This window comes from Lampetra planeri, chromosome 64, assembly GCF_965212315.1.
Source record: "Lampetra planeri chromosome 64, kcLamPlan1.2.h2, whole genome shotgun sequence".
NCBI classification, from domain to species: Eukaryota; Metazoa; Chordata; class Hyperoartia; order Petromyzontiformes; family Petromyzontidae; genus Lampetra; species Lampetra planeri.
Genome location: NC_136170.1, coordinates 560,280 through 575,618, shown reverse-complemented (window position 1 = coordinate 575,618; position 15,339 = coordinate 560,280). Strand labels below are relative to the sequence as shown.

The 15,339-nt window shown below is 52.5% G+C and overlaps 1 protein-coding gene across 2 annotated transcripts in view; it reads left to right on the top strand.

Moving 5' to 3' along the window:
- The window catches only part of LOC144737080 (epidermal growth factor receptor kinase substrate 8-like), a 68,971-nt gene that overhangs the window by 26,956 nt on the left and 26,676 nt on the right, over positions 1-15,339 (top strand). For both annotated transcript variants that reach the window (XM_078619743.1, XM_078619742.1), the window contains exon 2: positions 13,379-13,474. The gene's annotated coding sequence lies outside the window, so the exon portion shown is untranslated. The remainder of the gene's footprint in view (positions 1-13,378; positions 13,475-15,339) is intronic.

The following is a 15,339-nucleotide window of genomic DNA, read 5'->3' as shown; positions in this document are numbered from 1 at the left end:
AACGAGTAAACCGAGTGTTCATTCGCGTTGTTGTGCAGAAGTTGCAAAATAAATAAGCGGACAAGTACACTCATTGGCTGTGTCGGGTAGTGGAGGGTTACGACACATTTATACTTACGCGATCTAACCCAAAATCCTTTATTATGAATAATATCGGTCGCGAAAGCCTACGTGTTTAAAGTACCCCTCTTTCACGTGTCAGTCACTCCAAGGTATAAAATACGCATCCTGTTAGCCACACGGCCTTCTGGGAGTGCATCGTGCCATCTGCGTTGACGCCAACGCAGGCAAAACCCGGGGGCGGTTTTGACCTCGAGTGTCTCACCAGCAGATGCGGGCTTGCCGAGACCATAGCTGATCAACTGTGCGTGTACGTACGTTGAACTTCTTTTGCACCGTACGTAGCCAACCATGCTCATTGGAGGTGCCTGAGGGGGGGGGGGTGGCGAAAGGACAACGAGGCAAGGAACTGGTTTCAGCAGTCTTGGTATCATCAGCATCGGTCAGGTTGGGCTGAGCCGATGCTGGCAAACTGCCCAGATATGTATCGGCAAGGAACTGGTTTCGGCATTCATTGTCAGTCTAACACGTCGCAGGCAATATCATCCATAATCGAGGGGGGGGGGGGGTTGGGCTGTCGCCTGATGAAGCTGGTTGTAATTACTGGCGAAACGTCGGACTCGGATTGTAAATGTTGTGGCTTGGCTCTCCAACACACCGGTGTGCTGTACTAGTACACTACACGACACACTACACTACTATACACTACACCACTTTACACTACACTACTATACACTACACTACTATACACTACACCACTTTACACTACACTACTATACACTACACTACTATACACTACACTATACACTACACTACACTATACACTACACCACTTTACACTACACTAATATACACTACTATACACTAGTGTTATACTCGTGACGAATTGGCACGTTCTGTTTACGTGACAGCCCTCACTAGTTGGCTGTGTCAGGTGGTGGTGGGTTTTAACGACCGATCTATATATTTACGTGATCTAACCCCCAAAAATACCTATTACGGATGACATTCATTGTCTCGAGCAGAAGTCGGGCTTGCTTGAACCAACGCTGTCGAACTGCAACATATTTCTGTGGGCAAGGGACCCGCGTCTCTGTTCGCGAGACGTGGCTCCTGATTCGACGCGAGACGTGGGTGGCACGGCATCGGACGGCGCGAGGGGCGGCCGTGGGAAGAGGACGCGGCGCGCTGCGGAGAGAGAGAGGTTCATCTCGAGCGGCGGCAACTCCCTGGCCTCGCGTTTCCCATCGACCCTCACCACCACCACCCTCACCACCACCACCACCACCCTCACCACCACCACCACCACCACCCTCACCACCACCACCACCCTCATCACCACCACCACCACCACCCTCACCACCACCACCACCACCACCCTCACCACCACCACCACCCTCATCACCACCACCACCACCACCCTCACCACCACCACCACCACCACCCTCACCACCACCACCACCACCACCCTCACCACCACCACCACCCTCATCACCACCACCACCACCACCCTCACCACCACCACCACCACCACCACCCTCGTCGTGCCAATCGCTTGGCTAACGTTTCACAACTCTCAGTTTTAATGCGTTTTTGATTTGACCGAAGCCAAATGTTTCAACCCCCCCCCACCACCACCAGCACCCCCCAGCGCTTGCGGAACAGCGTCTCGAGCGCAGGTGGCTCGGCGTGGCTCTGCCGCAAGGTCGAATCCTGCACGCGGCGGTGAACGCGGCCCATCATCTTCTCTCCAGAGGGGGGGGGGCTCAATATAAAACGACTACCATTTTGTGGGAAAGATCAAGGGTGGTTAGAGTGACTCGGCCCCCGCCATAGCAACGTGGAGATTCTGGCCCTGTCCATAGCAACGTGGAGCTTCTCGCCCCCACCATAGCAACGTGGAGCTTCACGCTCCGTCCATAGCAACGTGGATATTCTCGCCCCGTCCATAGCAACGTGGAGCTTCTCGCCCCCGCCATAGCAACGTGGAGCTTCTCGTTCCCGCCATAGCAACGTGGAGCTTCTCGTCCCCGCCATAGCAACGTGGATTTTCCACCACTGGCTCTAAAAGCTCGTTCGAGCAGCAGCAGCGGGAATTTGCGTTGCCAAGTGCAGCCCCGTTGAGCGGAGCCGTGGGGCCCTGCGTGCCGTCGTCTCCCGCTGATGCGGCGTGCACCACGCAAGGGGCGGCAATGCATCTGCATCCCCTGTGTAGTGGCCACTACAGACTTTTGGGGCACGTGCCGTTAGCGAGTAGCGGCGCCTAAGGAAGGCCGGCACCAGGCCCGGCCGCCTCTGTCTCCCCAGTGACGATGTTTACTACACACCGCACCGGGTACTCATTTCAGGTCGAGTTGACCTAGAGGAGGCCCGTCGCTGGTGTTGGCTGTATGTACATATGTTGAACTTCTTTCACGCCGTACCTAGCCAACCGTGCTAGTCGGAGGTGCGTCCGTGAGCGGGTATGGAACTCGTTCCGCCCAGATCCTAGCGGCAACACGCTCGCCGCTACGCTCGCCAGCAGGGCACAGCAAGTCCAATGTGCACAGTTTGACTCCTGGACCGGGGGTGGGCAGGAATGTCACCTGACCACACCCTGCCACAAGTGCAGCGGTCCCATAAAACCCAGAGTCCTAATAACCACGGGGCCCTATAAGTCTGGCGGTCGTAAACCGTGCCTCCCCGCCACCCGCCCACGGTCACTTCACGCACGGGCAGTAAAACAACGACAACCGCTCTTAACTGTTGGCAGAGAAGAGAGTCATTGGCAAATTTGTTGAGACGTAAAAACTAAATACGTACTTAATCTTTATTCCGGCTGATAGTGGAGCATCGAAACATCGCATTACGACTGCTATTACACAAAGCATCTGTGGGCTCGAGTGTTGGTGGCGTGTTCCTGTCCGGCAGCCCCAACAGCGACCGCTGCTTGTCCCCGTGGCTGCTTGTGCGGGAGGGGGGTGGCTGCTCACCTCCGAAACTAGCTGGGTGACGGGGTTGCAATGGAGACGACGGAAGAAGGAGTTCGGGAGACATTTAATTAAAATACATTTTAATAGAGAGCGACACCACCTGAAGAGGGTGGGAGTAACGAACACAGAGGAGTGACCGTCTGCTCGTTCAACATCTCTCCCAACTTTTCATTTGGCGCTCCGATCGTTAATGCTCAACCTTTTCGGGGAAAAAAACCATCTTCAAATCCTAGAGAGAGGGAGTGTATAAAAGAAAATAATGAGACGAATCTCGGAACGCGACGTTATCTCGCCGTTTTTGTTATCGTTCGGGTAAGGGATCGGAGTTACTCTTGAGTGCGTTGAGTGCTGGAGGCTTGAGAGAGACAGAGAGAGAGTGTGGGCACAGAGCGGTCTCTCCGTGTCCACGTTACGGCGCAGCAGTGGCGGTCGTCGACTGCTCTTGACGACAACGAAACGATTTCATGTATTTAGGGACTCCTCTACTTTAGTTAGTTCGGTTCCAGAGGTCTGTTCGTAAGTCGGTTTGTTCCTGCCGATTACAAACACGTTGTACGGCATGTACACTAAACACGGGGAATGGCTTTAGGAGTTGCATAGTCTCCTGTAGATGACACTGGTTCTTCACATTCTGTAGATGTAGATGCCACTGGTTCTTCACGTTCTGTAGATGTAGATGCCACTGGTTCTTCACGCTCTGTAGATGTAGATGCCACTGGTTCTTCACGTTCTGTAGATGTAGATGCCACTGGTTCTTCACGTTCTACAGATGTAGATGCCACTGGTACTTCACGTTCTACAGATGTAGATGCCACTGGTTCTTCACGTTCTACAGATGTAGATGCCACTGGTTCTTCACGTTCTACAGACGTAATTGCCATCACCGCCATTTATTGAGTGGCGGTTGAACCCAGGCCTCTCGGTCCGAACAGGCAACTTGACGTCTGGACCAGGTTTGGCCTAAGTGGAGGAGTCCCTGCATATACAATAAAAACACTTGTAAGCTTTGCTCAAACATTGCAATGCTATCCTGCTCCAGGCTAAGGCAACAGGGGGGAGGGGAGATTGCATCCAAAATAACAAGAGTAGCCATTTATTTATTTTGGATTCTGTGAAAGAAAAAAAAAGCTCAATATTTCAAGAGCCACCACAGTGCACCGTGTGGTGAACACGAGAGACGGTGGTCGGTCCTCCAATAAATAAACGTCGCGAAGCAGCGGTCACTTTAAAGAGCCGCAAGCTGCCTACCCCTGGACTGGGGGGGGGGGGGTATATTCACGAGGCAGTTTCAACGAATCTTAATCATTAACAGAGGTCAATTATCGTAGAATCATAATACATCTTGTTTAATAACTAGGGTCTAAATCTGCGAGGGTCGTGACCGGGATGTCATCTCCCTCTCCTGGTATGCAGGAGGTCGTGGGTTCGATCCCGACCCTGACGCCTGCTGCTGTTGTATATTTGGAGTTTGCGGTGTCTCTCTCTCTCTCTCTGATTGCGTGGATTTTTCTCCGGGTCCTCCGGTTTTCCCTCCAACATTTAGAATCGACATCACGCGTTTAGAGCATTTGGCTGCATTTAAAATGTCCGCATGGTAAGCCACCTCGCCGAGTTATCATTTGAGGTCCAGGTCGCTTTTGAAAAAGAGCTCAATGGGCTTCATCTGGTAAAATAAACAAGAGTTTAGTTTAGCAAGGAAGCCGGGTCATGTGACGGGCTTAGTCCGGAGGTGGGGGGGGACAACAAACTAAACACACAAATCAGTTCTAAACAAACGAGTTTGTCAACCTCGATGATGACGATTTAAAAGTGCACGGCTCCCAGTGGCTTTATAATATCGAAAGGGGAAGAGCGTTCCAGACGGCCGCAGAATCAGCGCGTCTGAAAGCGCCAGGCGATGCGGTGACCGTCTTTGTCCAACGATTAGCCAAAAGCCGCTGCGAGGATGAGCGGAGTTCCCACGATGATGGTTGATTGCTCCTTGACGCGATCGGAGAGTTCATCGTCTTGGTTCTTTCGGTGAAGTCACGTAGAAGGGAAATAATAAAATAATAAAATAATAAAAATAAAACATAATAAAATAATTCTCACGACGTTTCGGCCACAACGCAAGCAGCCGTCCTCAGGTGAAGACCAGGTCTGTCGGGGAGACAGCGTCTGAATGAAACACCAACACGCTTGGAGCGTCTATTTAAGCTGGGTTGGAAGGGGGGAAGGGCGCCTTGACAAAATAATTAAATGCGATTGGTATTACCTTAGAGTCGCGGCATCTCTTCGGAAAGGTGAGAGACTCGATTAGCTGAGCCTTCTTATCACGGAGCTTGTTGAAGGCTCTTAAAGAGATTGGAGAGGTGTAGTGGTTCGTTTGTGGCGACAGAATGCATCCCGTTCAGCAGCCGGGAGCCGATGCAGCGGGGCGAGCTTTGAACGGTCACGGTGTCGCATCTTGCAGCGCCCCGTCACGACAAGACACGCGCGCCCTCCGCCTTTACGCGGCGATCCGACCACATTTAACAAAGTAAGTCGCCAATCAGAATTGTCGACGACCCGGGCGAGGTTGAGCCGAAACCGATTTCGCCATCGTCGGCGTCCAAACGGCTTCACTTTGTTTTTGCCGTGCCGGGTGGTGGAGGGACTTGCGGCACCGGACAACGACCGGATGATTCCGCTGCCCCTGGCTGCTCGGTACGTTGACTGCGAAATCGCGAGTCGCGCTCGCCATCAATCGGCTCGGGGGGGGGGGGGAAACGTCGTCAAATAAATAAAAAAAACTCTGCCTAAGTGGCAGCCAGGGAGAGTCCTGAAAGAGAGAGACGCCTTTGACTTGGCTCGGCTCTCGTGGGTCAACAAATACAATGAATCACACGCATCCCTCTTCACGACTAATCACTTAACCACGGGCCTCCACAGAGCACAGTGTAGTGTATAGTGTATTGTAGTGTAGCGTCTCCATAGAGCCCAGTGTAGTGTGTAGTGTATAGTGTAGTGCCTCCATAGAGCCCAGTGTAGTGTATAGTGTATTGTAGTGTAGCGTCTCCATAGAGCCCAGTGTATAGTGTAGTGTATTGTAGTGTAGTGCCTCCATAGAGCCCAGTGTAGTGTGTAGTGTATAGTGTAGTGCCTCTATAGAACCCAGTGTAGTGTGTAGTGTATTGTAGTGTAGTACCTCCATAGAGCCCAGTGTAGTGTGTAGTGTATAATGTAGTGCCTCCATAGAGCCCAATGTAGTGTGTAGTGTATAGTGTATAGTGCCTCCATAGAGCCCAGTGTCTAGTGTATAGTGTCGTGCCTCCATAGAGCCCAGTGTGTTGTGTAGTGTATTATGTAGTGTATTGTAGTGCCTCCATAGAGCCCAGTGTAGTGTAGTGTAGCGTCTCCATAGTGTGTAGTGTAGTGTGTAGTGTAGTGACTTGTCTCCATAGAGCCCAATGTCTGGTAACGACGGGCTGTCGTAGGTACAGTCAATATTCATTAACGCATTTGTTAATAATGGTGTCACTATCATTTTGTATTAATATCCATTTCAACATTATAAAGTCCGTTTTTTTTTGGGTGAAGGTAACTTTCGATGCTATCGGAACGAAGTAGGCCTTTGACGTGTGTTTCCTATACTCGCTTAATGACCAAATCACTTAACACTTAACGAGAGGTTAAATTTTGATTTAAAGCCTTCGTGACTGCAGGGATTCATATTCTTGGTTCTTTCGGTAAAGTCACGTAGAAGGGAAATAATAAAATAATACTAAAAAGAAAAAAGAATATTTTTATTATTTAATGAAAAATATATATTTTATTATTCTTTGTATTTTGTTATTTCCCTTCTACGTGACTTTACCGAAAGAACCAAGAATATGAGAGGTTAAGTGTTAAGAGTGGGTTCCAATGTACGTTGAACTTCATTTGCACCGTGCGTATCCACCCGTGCCCCTCCCCTACAGGGGATGGTGGGGGGGGGGAGAGTCACCCGTGCCACTGATTTGTGAACCCGATACACTGAAGGTGCCACCGATGGGGGGTGGACGTCAAAAGTGTAAAAAAAAAACGGCCGATTACATTCGGAAATCTAAAAAAATCGCACAAAACGCGAAACGAAAACCGCAGAGCGGCGAGGGAGAGGACTCGTCGCTCGGAACCGCGCACCGCCGCGAGACGTTTACGCATTGACACGTTCTCTCGTGCAGCTAGAACCCATCAAAGTCACGGTCGCTTCCTGCTCAAATGTGCAGTCGATGAAATTGCCTCGCGCTCTCACGTCCTGGAGCCGGTGGTGGAATACAGCGTCGCTGCGAATCCGTCCGTAGGTTACAACAACAACAACAAGCGCCTGTTGGCTTCACCCCGACGCAACGTGGGGGTGTACTAATTTATCCACCCCGGAGGTGCGGGGTGATGGGCTGAATCGATCACCACGACCCCCACCCCGGACAGGATTTGAGCCGGCGACATTCCGGATTTTAAATGCGAGAGCCACTTGGATCTTGGGGGCATCGCCCTGGTGCAGAGTCATCGCATCGCGTTTGGGTGCCCCAAGGGCGTGGAGTCTGTTGCATGGCACGCGATGCAATGGGGCTGTGTGTGTGTTTATGCCGGATACGGCTGGGCTGTGTGTGTGTGCACGCGTTCAATTTTTTTTGTGCGGCGTGTGATATAAAAGAAGGTGGGAGGGGGTATTTTTGTTTTAAGGGGCTCTCTCGTACATTATTGATGTTAGTTTTGTGCCGAACAGGCGGTCCCGTCGTAAATAGGAGAAGTGCTCCAACCAGCGACGTCTCTTGGCAAAGTGGGCGCTATTTATTGAAGGAAGATCAAACCAGCGCCGGGTTGTTTACTTGCGTGCGCAACTCAAGTCCGCTTGAGGGGGGGGGCCTTCGAAATGCTCTCAGTATATTACATAAAAAATAATATTTTTATTTTACTAAGGTAGGCGCCACCACTGAGCTGCTATGTAACTCTCTTTGTCAGAAACGACCTGGCCATTACAATGATCGCTCAACAAAGTGTTCATCGTCATCATGGTCATCGTGTGGATATTCACATCAGCCACATTCTCTAAACGCGTAACGTTGATTCTGAACGTAGACGGGAAAAGCCGGAGGAGGACCCGGAGACAAATCCACGCAGTGACCACGGGGGGAGAGACACGCAGACTCCAAATACACAGCAGCAGGTGTCGTCAGGGTTGGGATCGAACCCACGACCTCCTGCATACCGGGCGAGGTAGTCAACATCTCCCCGCCACCGCGGCACCCTTCTGCTTTTATCCACAGGTCCCGCGGAATGCCCAGCCGGGTTGAGTATTTATTGATGTGTCCATTGCCACGAATTGTTGTTGTTGACCCACCGGGGCGCCGCTGCCTGCGTCGGCGGCGCCGCGGCTGGTGCCTTTTGTCCCCCGCGGTCAACACGGCGGGGGCCGGGGAGGGTGGGGTGCTGAGGGGGGGGCTGAGGGAGGGGGGGTGAGGGTGGGGGGGGCTGGTTGACCGGTCCCGGCAAAAAATTATGACGGACCGTTCCGCACCACCGACCACTGGCGCGCTCGTCCCCTCGCTCGTCCTCGTTCTCTCTCGGTTCAACTTTGCCCCCCCCCCCGCCCCCGTTTGGGCGTTGAAGGTTTTTTTTTTATCTGTTTGTGCGGACAGCGCGGCTGATAGGAAGCGTTCCTTATCGACGACGCAGTTCTCTAAAGTGCGTGTTTTTTTTCGTGTTCACCTTTTTACGATTGTAACAGCCACCACCGCCCCCGCCACCACCGCACCAACCTCGCGCTCTCTGGCCGCTCGTGACGCACTGGGAGCCGCGCGTTTACAGCGCCGCGACTTTTGTTCTTTCTCGTCGGCTCGATCTATTTTAAACGCACCGAACGCGCATCGCCCTCGCTTGTTGGGCACGCTGCGGTGTTTGTGTGCGGGTTACCAGGGAGATGGCCCACCCCCCTGGCCCATCCCCTTGGTAACCCGCAGAGAGAGGGAGAGAGACAGAGAGAGAGGTCCAGAATGGGATTCTTGTTTTAGCGACTGGAGGAATCCATCACGCTCCGTGTCCAGCAGAGGTCGCAACCGGGTACCCGATACCCGTACCCTACCCGATACCCGGCTACCCGTATCCAGCCGGGTACGGGTACCCGTTTGCGACCCTGGTGCGGCCGGGTACGGGTACGGGCAGGCCGTGAGTCACTGGTGAGTCACCGTTTGTCACTCATTTCCCAACGTCTTGTCTCTTCTCACAATTCAAGTTCCTAGAATCAACCCACCCGCGCCTGCAACATGGCTTCATCCCAGAGATCGCAATCGGGTACCCATACCCTACCCGTACCCGGCCGGGTACGGGTAGCCGGGTATCGGGTAGGGTACGGGTACCCGTTTGCGACCCTGGTGCGGCCGGGGAATGGGTAAGGAATCAAAACCCGTTTGCGACCTCTGGTGTCCAGTGGGTCCGCGCTCTGCCCGTGCCGGGCCGAGGTTTGTGGCACGTCGCCTGTCATGGCGACTGTCGCCATGCGGCCCCGATACGATAACACGGAGCCTTTTTAGATCTGAAGTTTTCGTGACTGCAAGGATCCATAATCTTTGGTTTTTTCGGTAAAGGTCATGTAGGTTAATAAAGAAAACAAATAAATTAAATCACGACGTTTCGGAGGCAACACAAGCTTCCGTCTTCAGGTGGAATTTTGCTGTGACGGTTCCACCTGAAGACGGAAGCTTGTGTTGCCTCCGAAACGTCGTCATTTAATTTATTTGTTTTTTTTTTAACACTGAGCCTCTACAACAAGAATCGGTGCTACGCGCTACACCTGGCCATGCCACTCACCACCCCTGGCCATGCCACTCACTATACCTGGCTGTAACACTCACTACACCTGGCCATGCCACTCGCCACCCCTGGCCGTGCCACCGTGGCCAGGTGGATCTGCGGTGGTGCGAGCGGCTCGCCATCGGAAGGTCGTGAGTTCAAATCCAAGTTTGAGAGGGTTGACCCAGCCCATCATCCCTCCGATGGCTGATAAATGAGAACCACTTTGGAGGGGGGGAGGGGAGTGGGGAGTCAATGTTGGTTGCTGCATGGTTAAACTCGCCAGGGTCATAGGAATGTGAACCTTCCACATTCCCACGACATTTTTTCCTAGGGAGGCCTTGACACCCTTACTCGGGAACCCGGGTTGGGTGACCACAGATAGTCGCCGATGATCATAGTCACCTCCTGGACCTCCATCGTGGCGATGACATCACCTCCATCTGTGAAACAACGGCACTTGGCGCGTCTTTAACAACGCTTGCTGTGCGGCCAGCAATTAACGGCACGATGGTCAGAGTCCTAACTGATGACGAGATCCGTGAACAGCGTCCATTGGGTTGAGCGAGGTTGTAGTTATTGTTGTGAGAGCTTGGGGCAGTGGAAGAGACGAGTGGAGCAGTGCGTGGGAAGAAGCAGAGAGAGAAATGAGGTGATCTGCAGTGGGGTGACTGGGTGGGTGACTAGGTGGGTGACTGGGTGGGTGACCTGCAGTGGGATGACTGGGTGGGTGACTGGGTGGGTAACTGGGTGGGTAACTGGGTGGGTGACTGATTGGGTAACTGGGTGGGTGACTGGGTGGATGACCTGCAGTGGGATGACTGGGTGGGTGACTGGATTGGGTGACTGGGTGGGTGACTGGATTGGGTGACTGGGTGGGTGACTGGGTGGGTGACTGGGTGGGTGACCTGCAGTGGGATGACTGGGTGGGTGGGTGGCTGGGTGGGTGACTGGATTGGGTGACTGGGTGGGTGACTAGATTGGGTGACTGGGTGGGTGACTGGGTGGGTGACTGGGTGGGTGACTGGGTGGGTGACCTGCAGTGGGATGACTGGGTGGGTGGCTGGGTGGGTGGCTGGGTGGGTGACTGGATTGGGTGACTGGGTGGGTGACAAGATTGGGTGACTGGGTGGATGATTGGGTGGGTGACTGGGTGGGTGACTGGGTGGGTGAATGAATGAGTGACTGGGTGGATGACTGGGTGAGTGACTGGGTGGGTGACTGGGTGGGTAACTGGGTGAGTGACTGGCTGGCTCGCTCGCTCCGTCACGGGAGCTCGTTTGCAAAAGTCGCTGGGGTTGTAGCAACAATGTCCATTCTACTTGTTGCACCCAGGATCCAAGGGCCATGTGTTCACCACCCCCCAAACGCCTGTTGCCGTCTTTGACGGTGCCGTTGTATTGTCATTCGCTTGACGTTTTTGAGCCCTTTCTGTGGGGTGGACTGTGCTATCGGTTAACTGCGTTAGAAAAAAAAACGAAACTAACATGAGAATAGGTTTTTCACCTTTTTTCTGACAACAAAACAGCTGTGTTAAGTTGTTAAAACACCAAACTGAAACCTTTTACAAGGAATCATTTCTGCATTAACCACAATGCTTGTGGTCAGAATGCAAACAAAATACATTCTCTGATAATATATGCATCGTCCTTGAAACTGATTGGTCCACACCAGACGGCTTTCTGACCACAAGCATTGTGGTTAATGCAGACATGATTCCTTGTAAAAGGTTTCAGTTCGTTGTTTTAACATCTTAACACAACTGTTTTGTTGCCAAAAAAAAGGGGAAAACCTATTCTCATATTTTGGTACTGGCAAAGGAGGTCCCATGATATAAACTAACAATCTTATGTTTTAGTTTGGCAGGTGAGGCCCCGCTTAGCGATGTGGCCACAAATGATAGCTGAAACAAGTGGCTTCTCATCATCACGTGGGCATTTATAGCAGCCAAATACTCTAAATGTGTGATAGTCGATTCTAAATGTGGAGGGGGAAAAACGGATGATCTGGAGGAAAATCCACACGACCACGAGCAGAAAGAGACAAACTCAAAATATACAGCAGCAGCAGCAGGGGTCGGGGTCTGGATCGAACTCGCAACCTCCTGTTGTATACCAGGCGAGGTAGTTCACATCTCCTAGCCACCGTGGCGCCTGAATCACAGCAGCGTGGAAACCTGTACGTTGAGGAAGCCATGCCAGCCTTTTTGAGCTTGATGATAATAAGACGGCGTCTCATTCAGACGCTGTCTTTCCGACAGACCTGTTCTTCACCTGAGGACGGCTGCTTGCGTTGTGGCTGATACGTCGTGAGAATTATTTTATGATGTTTTATTTTTATTATTTTATTATTTCCCTTCTACGTGACTTTACCGAAAGAACCAAGAAGAATAATCATTCTATCGATCTAGTGGCTTTTGATCGAGGATCTCAAAGTGCTGTACAGGACACGGCAGCAGACGGCATCATAATAATTATATTATAAACACATTCTAAGAATAGATTCACGAAATGAACTAAAAGTTTAACAAGCGGAAGCGTATATACATAAATCGGTTTTAAGACCAATTAAAAAGATGTCCACAGACTCTCTGAGAGAGAAGCCCCTTCTGATATCTCGTGCAAGACCGTTCCGTAGCCTACACGGGGAAAAGTCTCGGTCACCCATCGGCCGAAGAAGCCTCAGCCTGGGCATGCGGAGAGGAGATCTGCATCCCCCAGATGTTAGGGACTTTGAGCGGGGCGTAATGGGTGTAGGCTGGGGCAAGATGGTTCACTGCTTTGTTAAGTTAACAATAAACTCGAGTGTGTGTGAGTGTGTGTGAAACTTGAAGGCAGTGCAGGGAGGCTGCCCAGTTTAAATGTTCAGTTCCAGTTCGCGAGCCGCAGTGCCCAACGCTCGGGGCAGTGGCTTCGGAGGATGGAACCCAACTCCGCTTTTGTAAAGTGATGGAGTTGGCGTCGAAAGAGATTTCATTGCTCTTAAATGGTTTGTGTAGTGTGTGTAGCGTGTGTGTAGCGTGTGTGTAGCGTGTAGTGTAAGTGGTGTACAGTGTATTCTGTACATGTGTTGAACTTCTTTCGTACCGTACGTAGCCAACTCTGCTTATCGCAGGTGCCGGGGGAAGTATCTGCCGTTTACAGCCCTGCAGAGCCAGTGGTGGGACATTCCACGTTCCCATGGCAGGGGGTGGGGTTATCTGCAGTGTAACCACCCCCCCCCCCCTATATACCGGGATGTGAGCTCAAGCCGTTCTGATTGCGAGGGGCATCTCGCTTTACCGCTGAGCCACCGAATGTCAAGTCAAGTGATGGAATGTTTTTGCTGAAACACCTGGGGGGGGGGCGCCTTGCTGGCACGAAGCTGCCACTCGCAAGCGCCATCGCAGAGTTTCCTCCTCGTCCTCCTCGTCGCGGTGTTCACAATCGATTAATTTCTGTTGTGTAACTTGTTGACGTCGCCACGCAGTGCTGCTTCATTCGTTGTTTGTATATCCACCCGTGGAGATGCGAGGGGCTGAATTTTAAAAAGTGTTCCCGTCTGCCCCGTCGTTTCAGAGAGTCCCACCGGGAGCGAGCGAGTCGGCGGGAGGAGCCACCGACCGCGGCAACGCGGGGAGCAACTCGCCGCTGACTACGCCACGCGCCACCGCGGTGAGCCCACGACGCGTGCCGATCGGCTCGGTGCGTACTGATCGGCTCGGTGCGTGCCGATCGGCTCGGTGCGTGCAGATCGGCTCGGTGCGTGCCGATCGGCTCGGTGCGTGCCGATCGGCTCGGTGCACACGTGCCGATCCCTGCGAGGGTTGGGGCCCCGAGGGGGAGGACGACGACGAGGAGGACTCTCCCTCGCGCCGGCCCGGAGAGGAGGAGGAGTCGTCGGGCCGCGAGGCAGATGATGGACGGGTGGCCCCCGTTCTGGGGTGTGTGGTGTGTCTGTGTGTTGTGTGGTGTGTCTGTGTGGTGTGTGTGTGTCCGTGTGGTGTGTGTGTGTCTGTGTGGTGTGTGTGTGTCTGTGAGTGTGTCTGTGTGGTGTGTGTGTGTCTGTGTGGTGTGTGTGTCTGTGGGGAGCGGTGGTGTAGTGGTTAGCGCTACGCTGCGCTACAAACCTGGCAACCTAGATGCGATTCCCGCTCACGGCCAACACCAGTGACGATTATCTGAACCGGTCCTGGGCCTCCCCTAGGTCGGCTCGACCTCAAATGAGTACCTGGTGCAGTGGTGTGTAAACATCGCCACTGGGGGAGACAAAGGCGGCCGGGCGTGGTGCTGGCCACCCACCCCCTTGTGTGCCGTGCCGGCCTTCACGGGTGCTGCTACTCGTGAACGACACTTGCCCCTGCAGTCTGTTGAGGCTACGCGGGAGATCTTTGTCTTGTGTGTGTCCTTCTGGAGCGGTGTGTTGACGTTTGGGTCTCTCTATCTCGGGGTCTCTACCTATCTCTCTGTCGTCGCTGTGTGTCTCCAGGTATTTCGGTAATGAATGACGTGAGGTGAATGATTACATAAATGGTTGCCAGTGCATATAACAGGCCGTGTCCAGGGCGTGGAATTCCTCCTGTGGCTGACATCGACTGTGATCACGGCTCACGGTTTACATTGCGGTGGTTGATGATGATGATGAGGAGGAGGTTGATGGGGGTGATGATGATGATGAGGTGGTTGATGGGGATGATGATGTGGTTGAAGAGCCGGATGGTGGCTCCTGCAACTCCCCTCTGCTCTGTCTCCCTGCCGCTGTCCATCACTCCGCTCCAACGAATTCAAAAGTCCTCACCGCTCCGTGTAACTCTCCCGCTGAGTCTATGGGTCTCTATGCCAGTCTATGGGTCTGTGTGAGTCTATAGATGATGAGTCTATGGGTCTCTATGCCAGTCTATGGGTCTGTGTGAGTCTATAGATGATGAGTCTATGGGTCTCTATGCCAGTCTGGGTCTGTGTGAGTCTATAGATGATGAGTCTATGGGTCTCTATGCCAGTCTGGGTCTGTGTGAGTCTATAGATCATGAGTCTATGGGTCTCTATGCCAGTCTATGGGTCTGTGTGAGTCTATAGATCATGAGTCTATGGGTCTCTATGCCAGTCTATGGGTCTGTGTGAGTCTATAGATGATGAGTCTATGGGTCTCTATGCCAGTCTGGGTCTGTGTGAGTCTATAGATCATGAGTCTATGGGTCTCTATGCCAGTCTGGGTCTGTGTGAGTCTATAGATCATGAGTCTATGGGTCTCTATGCCAGTCTATGGGTCTGTGTGAGTCTATAGATCATGAGTCTATGGGTCTGTGTGAGTCTATAGATGATGAGTCTATGGGTCTCTATGCCAGTCTATGGGTCTGTGTGAGTCTATAGATCATGAGTCTGTGGGTCTCTATGCCAGTCTATGGGTCTGTGTGAGTCTATAGATCATGAGTCTATGGGTCTGTGTGTGAGTCTATAGATGATGATCCCTCCGTGTTTGTGAGTCCATGGGGGGCGCGGTGGCGAGATGTTAATTCCCTCGCTTGGTACGCAGGAGGTCG